Raw genomic sequence first — 8,047 nt, 5'->3', positions numbered from 1 at the left:
AAACTGACGTGACAATAAACCTTGTGGCAACTCTGGCAGCAGCTCTTCTAGCAGCTTGGACGTGTCTAATATGGCAGCTTCCGATAGAACAACGGGATCTGAATCAGTTCTTCGTCATCGCACCTGTAAAACATTCTGTCAGATCACACTCTTCTTATAGAACAGTTTCCAAAGTCATACTGTTCTTTCTTGCAGAACATACTATGAGGTTACACTGAGCTTGTATAACATTTTTAAGTCACGCCATCTGGATTCTGTTCACAATGTTCTTTTAGTTCAACACCTTGTTCAAGGGCTTTAGATATAGGTCGTCCCTTGAGAAGAGAGATTAATGAAGCTAGATTTACATTCTCGAGAAAGGCAAAACATAAGGGGTGATATAAATTTAAGCATATACACGAAGAAAGAAAATCTACATAACATTTTAAATATATCAATGCAATATAAAGCTGAAAATAATTTATATAAATTGGATAACTTTAGATTCAGGATAGACCAGGATAAAAACTGTTTTTGGAAATAGCGTTGTTTGTTTATGGAATAAATTACAGGTAACATCATAGACGTGGGATCACTGGATTGTTTCAAGTGTAGGTTAGACATATATATGAATGGATTTTGGGGGATATAAATAGGATTTGCCTCGATTGGGTCTTCTGCAGTTTTTTTAATGCTTAATGTTCTTAAGACACCGCTGTACTGTCTTGTTCTCCAGACCGCAACACCTTCCATCAATCGCCTATAGTTCCTCGCTGTGTTCAACACCTGTTAATCTTTATTGCCAAATAAATCACTAGCCAGCAACTTTACTTTTCTGTACCCCATTCATTACTAAAAGCAATGATTTTTCATGTGTTAATTACGTATTTTTTTTTCCATCTGTTAATTCCGTAAAAAAATCGCCGAATTTTTATTGGGGATCTGAAGGCCAAAGTTCATGTGAAAAATGAGATTCCATGGCCATTAAGGAGTGTTTTTCTTTTGTATTTAACTTGGACAATTTACACAGCATTCCTTTTATATCCCCGGTACTAGGCAATAAACGAGAATTCCTTCGATTTATTACAATTTCTGAACATAATGTTTTGTAGCGCTAAGTATGACCAAGACAAATAAAATACCTACTTTTGATTATCTTATCCAGGAATATTAAAAAATATATTAAAATACAAATGTGACACAACTGGCAAAACTTTTCATTGTCATCTGAGACTGTTCCTCAGGAGTCACAACACTACGCCATAAGGAAAATAGAACATCTTGTTCTATCAACTAATCAACTTGACGTCGGGAGTCGGTGATGTGACGTGACCCCTGGAGGTGGGTGATGTGACCCTGGAGGTGGGTAATGTGACGTGACCCCTGGAGGTGGGTGATGTGACCCTGGAGGTGGGTGATGTGACCCTGGAGGTGGGTGATGTGACCCTGGAGGTGGGTGATGTGACCCTGGAGGTGGGTGATGTGACCCTGGAGGTGGGTGATGTGACCCTGGAGGTGGGTGATGTGACCCTGGAGGTGGGTGATGTGACCCTGTTGGTGGGTGATGTGACCCTGGAGGTGGGTGATGTGACCCTGGAGGTGGGTGACGTGACCCTGTTGGTGGGTGATGTGACCCTGGAGGTGGGTGATGTGACCCTGGAGGTGGGTGATGTGACGTGACCCTGGAGGTGGGTGACGTGACCCTGGAGGTGGGTGATGTGACGTGACCCTGGAGGTGGGTGACGTGACGTGACCCTGGAGGTGGGTGACGTGACCCTGGAGGTGGGTGATGTGACGTGACCCTGGAGGTGGGTGACGTGACCCTGGAGGTGGGTGACATGACCCTGGAGGTGGGTGACGTGACCCTGGAGGTGGGTGACGTGACCCTGGAGGTGGGTGACGTGACCCTGGAGGTATGTGACGTGACCCTGGAGGTATGTGACGTGACCCTGGAGGTAGGTGACGTGACCCTGGAGGTGGGTGACGTGACCCTGGAGGTGGGTGACGTGACCCTGGAGGTGGGTGACGTGACCCTGGAGGTATGTGACGTGACCCTGGAGGTGGGTGACGTGACCCTGGAGGTGGGTGACGTGACGTGATAATTTCGTCACAATAGTCCTGGAAACGTGTTTAAGTTGCTAATTAATTACATTTGAACTGCCCTCCATGGAGATAATTAACATAATTAAACATAAGCGTAATTGTTGCAACGTTCAATGTGTATGAACAGTTGCTAGACACCACTTGACACTTCAACACTGCAAGATTCAATGCTCAATGTTGATAATTTTGTTATCATTTGATTTGTTTGTTTTTACAATGAAGGTTGCAAGATGACTTATAACCCACGCCTACGGGGCCTGAGTGCTCCCTCCCACGGTTCATCGTAAGCCTTGTCTTGTTCCATTGCCCTGAGGCACGATCCGCTACTTGCTTTACAACCAGGTCCCCGGTTAATGTTAAGTGAACACTGGAGGAACGCTGTTCAATCGTTCCACTCCACCACATAGGGCTCAAACTTGGCTCGTTAACGCTTGCAAGGCCTGAAGAGTTGAACAACATTGAACAGGATGTTTTCTTGCAACAGACCTACCAAGAAATAACATCACGCATCAGCCAATGAACAGTCAGGGTTAATAGCGGCAGCCCTTAAGAGGCCTGACAGCTGAGTGGACAGCGGTTCAGATTCGTAGTCCTGAGGTTCCGGGTTCGATCCCCCGGTGGAGGCGGAAACAAATGATCAGAGTTTCTGTCACCCTGATGCCCCCTGTTCACCTAGCAGTAAATAGGTACCTAGTAGTTAGATAGCTGCTACGGGCTGCTTCCTGGGGATGTGTAACAAAAAGGAGGCCTGGTCGAGGACTGGGCCGCGGGGACGCAAAGCCCCGAAATCGTCTCAAGATAACCTCAAGAAGCCCCAGAAGTATCAAAATACCTTTTCATCATTAACACACATGTTCTCTTCACATATTCGAACACACCTGAAACCTCCTCATTGGCAGGTGTTGAGGTCCGTGCAATCAAGACGAGCCGTGGTGATAATTACCTATCCGGCCTAAACAGGAACCAGTCCGGATGTGCGACCTGGCAACTTACGGATCCCAAATTGGATTCCGGGTGTAAATCCGGATTAAAATTGCATGCTGATTAGCAAACAAGGAGTAATTAGGTGAATTCAGAACGAGTTAGATCAGAGGCTCGAGTTTATTGGTGACTCACATCACAACACTTACAGAACTACAAGTACGACGGAATGATGTTTACATCCTGACACGTAGACGCTGAAGCAGTGTCCTGGGGAAGTAGACGGTGCGGCAGTGTCCTGGGGAAGTAGACGGTGCGGCAGTGTCTTGAGGAAGTAGACGGTGCGGCAGTGTCCTGGGGAAGTAGACGGTGCGGCAGTGTCTTGAGGAAGTAGACGGTGCGGCAGTGTCTTGAGGAAGTAGACGGTGCGGCAGTGTCTTGAGGAAGTAGACGGTGCGGCAGTGTCTTGAGGAAGTAGACGGTGCGGCAGTGTCTTGAGGAAGTAGACGGTGCGGCAGTGTCTTGAGGAAGTAGACGGTGCGGCAGTGTCTTGAAGTACGCCAGACTGACGAAAGAGAGGAACGAGAGAAAAAGGGAGAACGAGAGAAAAAGGGAGAACGAGAGAAAAAGGGAGAACGAGAGAAAAAGAGAGAGCGAGACAGTGTTGTGTGCTCTAGGTTCGTATTATAGCCACAGAGGATTGACTGAGCGTCAATCTTTAACTGTTCGCCTCTGTTCACCCAGCAGTAATTGGGTCTCTGGTTGTTAAACTATTGGGGAGTCGTGTTCTAGGGGAAACTAGTGAGTAACCCTTACCATGAACTGTGAGAAGGGGAAGCTCTCAGCCTGCTAACAGGAGGCAGTTGTCTGTTCCTGTACCCACTTGTGTGAAAAAATAAAGTGATTTCACATGATTTGAACAGTTAAAAGCTACCACCATAGTAACTGTACCCATAGTTGCCATTAGAGTTGTTGCTATAGCTGCCAGATTGGCTGCTACTAGATTGGCTGCTACTAGATTGGTTGCTACTAGACTGGCTGCTGCTAGACTGGCTGCTACTAAATTGGTTGTTTCCTGATAGGCTGCTACCGGAGAAATTGCTGTTATAGATGTCAAAAGGACTGATGCCATGACTGGCAGACTGGCTGCTCCCCGACTGGCTGCTCCCTAAATGGCTGCTATCTGATTGGCTGCTACCTGATTGGCTGCTACTAAATAGGCTGCTACCAGATTGGCTGCTACCATAATTATTGTTATAGATGTCATTAGGTCTGCTGCTGTAGCTGCCAGATAGATGGCTACCTAATTGACTGCCACTTGACAGGCTGCTACCAAATTGGCTGCTACCTAATTGGCTGCTACCTAATTGACTGCCACTTGACAGGCTGCTACCAAATTGGCTGCTACCTAATTGACTGCCACTTGACAGGCTGCTACCAAATTGGCTGCTACCTAATTGGCTGCTACCTAATTGACTGCCACTTGACAGGCTGCTACCAAATTGGCTGCTACCAAATTGGCTGCTACCTAATTGGCTGCCACTCGACAGGCTACCATATTGGCTGCCACTTGACAGGCTACCATATTGGCTGCCACTTGACAGGCTACCATATTGGCTGCCACTTGACAGGCTGCCACTTGACAGGCTGCTACCAAACTGGCTGCCAGTTGACAGGCTGCTACCTAATTGGCTGCCACTTGACAGGCTGCTACCAAATTGGCTGCCACCTGACAGGCTGCCACTTGACAGGCTGCTACCAAACTGGCTGCTACCTAATTGGCTGCCAGTTGACAGACTACTACCTAATTGGCTGCTACCAAATTGGCTGCTACCAAATTGGCTGCCACCAAATTGGCTGCCAACATTGGCTGTTTTGCCATTAGCGACATGATGACCTCCAACATAAGAACCAGAGTTGCCATTAGAGCTGTCACCATTAGTGCTATATTGGGAGTTGCCATAGTCTCTATACGAGGAGTCGACATATTCTTCATGGTTTTGCCGTTGGCTTGGAGACTCTGAAATTATAAGGATTTGAGTTTATAGATAATTTATATACAAATATTAATAATAGTGTTAGAAAATCAGTTGAAGCAACTTAATCAAGAAAACTTATATGAAGCAATATCAAAATATTAGACGTATACTATATGTATTTCTGTATGTTGAATAATACACATTAAGTATTATGACAAAAGCTCACCAGGAGAGAGAAGAGCTTGCGTAGGAAGGTCTTGATTGGAGTCGTCGAAGTCGTCGCTTCCAGAGTTCTCAACGCCTACGTCGTCGTGGGGCAAGTCGTCGGCCGATCGGCTACGCTCGTCCTCGAGTTCTTTGTCGTTAGCAAGTTCGTCTTGCTTTGGGTCGTTAGTAACAGTTCCCTGTTCTAGGCCGTCAATGTTTTCCTGATCCTTCAGGCTGTGGTGAAAGGCGTCGTCTTCCTTGTCGTGGCTCTGAGCGTCGTCCTGCTTGTCGTGGCTCTGAGCGTCGTCCTGCTTGTCGTGGCTCTGAGCGTCGTCCTGCTTGTCGAGGATCTGAGCGTCGTCCTGCTTGTCGTGGCTCTGAGCGTCGTCCTGCTTGTCGAGGATCTGAGCGTCGTTCTGCTTGTCGTGGCTCTGAGCGTCGTCCTGCTTGTCGTGGCTCTGAGCGTCATCCTGCTTGTCGTGGCTCTGAGCGTCGTCCTGCTTGTCGTGGCTCTGAGCGTCGTCCTGCTTGTCTTGGCTCTGGGCGTCGTCCTGCTTGCCGTGGCTCTCAACATGTAAGCCGTGGGATCTCCCGGGGGAGTCGAGGTGGTCGGGGAAGGGGGCGGAAGCCACAAGGGAAGCCACCGTCAGCAGCAGCAGGAGACACGCCGTCAGGCAGGTCTTGGGTGACGGTGTGGCCATGGTTCCTGGTGTAGGAGTGATGGTCTGAAGGCACACCGTCCTTGCTTTTAAGGCATAACCCGACCCCCCTTCCCCCCCCCCTACACTCAGATATAATGACTCCTCCACTGTCATACTCCGCCACACTCCACCCTTCCTCCGCCACACTCCACCCTTCTCACTTAAAGTTCCAACTGTTGTCTGTTTTGTCCGACATAATTTATCTTGTTTACTGATCAGTAATTCTCCTCTCACTAGCGGGCCTCCTCACACATCACAATGTCTCGTTTTAATTCATAATTCGGCTTTTTCTTCTAATAAATACGTTCTCTTCCCCACCTTCTCTCACATCTGCAAATCACAGGACAGTTGGGAAATAATTCATATCCCAGAAAAAGCTAGAAAATTACCTGAGACAGTGAATATATGCTTTAGTGTGACACTTTCCTGGAGGTACCAGTGTTTGGAGCCATTTTCCTTCGTTATCAGGCCATTTTCTTCATACCCAGTCATTACCTTCATAAGAACATAGAAATATGAATATAGGAAACACCCAAACCCTGTTGACTAAACACACTAGAAAGTGAAGAGACGACGACGTTTCAGTCCGTCCTGGACCATTATCAAGTCGATTGTGACTCCAAGAACTCCACTTCGACTCCAAACCCCTATTGTCTGACCTACGCTTTAACGATTCTTCGCGGCGGGGATCGTATTCCAGGGACCTGCCCGAAACGCTACGCGTACTAGTGGCTGTACAAGAATGTAACAACTCTTGTATATATCTCAAAAAAAAATAAAAAATAAAAATAGTGACACCTCACTTATTATGAGACCTTAAGTGCGTGTTAATACAAATAAAAGGTACAGTTAAATATATACACGTATAATATTAAATATATACATGTTGAGAAGGCGTGGAATATACGAGAGAAGTGAAATATTGACTCACTACATGTATGCGAGTCAAAACTCTGATTTCAATTACGGAAAGAGGAAAAATGTTGGGAGTGCCTCGGTACACATGCGGCTCAGGCTTGGGTACAAATATTACTGGCAATATGGAACAGGTGTTATGATGAAATTAAATAACTGTAATTGATGTGGAATATTAAGTTCTGATATTCTCACCCATTGTATTATTGTCTGTTGACTTATGTACACTATATACAATCTGCGGTAAAGATTGGTCCTTAAGAAAAAACGTGGATGTTTCATAACGAAAATATTATTAATATTTTTGGAACTATGCAAATATATTCTCGTAAAAATGTAAACCTTTTTAAATCGATTTGTACATCTATTTATTTTTTTCTGAAATGTATTTGTATTTAATGTATTGTTATGTGTTTATATGTCTGTATATTTCAGAAGTATTATATATCCAGAATGTGAACTTATATGTTGATTTATGTGATGATCGTACAACATGTATGTAATGTTTGTGCAACAGGTATGTGATGTTTGTGCAACAGGTATGTGATGTTTGTGCAACAGGTATGTGATGTTTGTGCAACAGGTATGTGATGTTTGTGCAACAGGGATGTGATGTTTTTGCAACAGGTATGAGATGTTTGTGCAACATATATGTGATGTTTGTGCAACAGGTATGTGATGTTTGTGCAATATGTATGTGATGTTTGTGCAACATATATGTAATGTTTGTGCAACAGGTATGTGATGTTTGTGCAACATGTATGTGATATTTGTGCAACAGGTATGTGATATTTGTGCAACAGGTATGTGATATTTGTGCAACATGTATGTGATATTTGTGCAACAGGTATGTGATATTTGTGCAACAGGTATGTGATATTTGTGCAACAGGTATGATGTTTGTGCAATATGTATGTGATGTTTGTGCAACAGGTATGTGATGTTTGTGCAACAGGTATGTGATATTTGTGCAACATGTATGTGATGTTTGTGCAACATACATGTGATGTTTGTGCAACATACATGTGATGTTTGTGCAATATTGATGAACAAGCTGCCTAACTAAACAGGTAGAGGATACATTGATCTTTCTGCTTCCTTCGTGAGTTTTTAGACTTCCAGATCAAGTTCAAATATGTTTATTGAGACAAGAAAAAAATACATCTCAAAGGGATAGAGTAGATTAGGCCATTTCTACCCCCCCCCCCCCCCCTTCCTTTTTATACTTCAACTAGAGCGGTC

This window comes from Procambarus clarkii, chromosome 10 (assembly GCF_040958095.1).
Source record: "Procambarus clarkii isolate CNS0578487 chromosome 10, FALCON_Pclarkii_2.0, whole genome shotgun sequence".
Classification (NCBI taxonomy): Eukaryota; Metazoa; Arthropoda; class Malacostraca; order Decapoda; family Cambaridae; genus Procambarus; species Procambarus clarkii.
Note: the sequence above shows the minus strand (reverse complement) of the source record.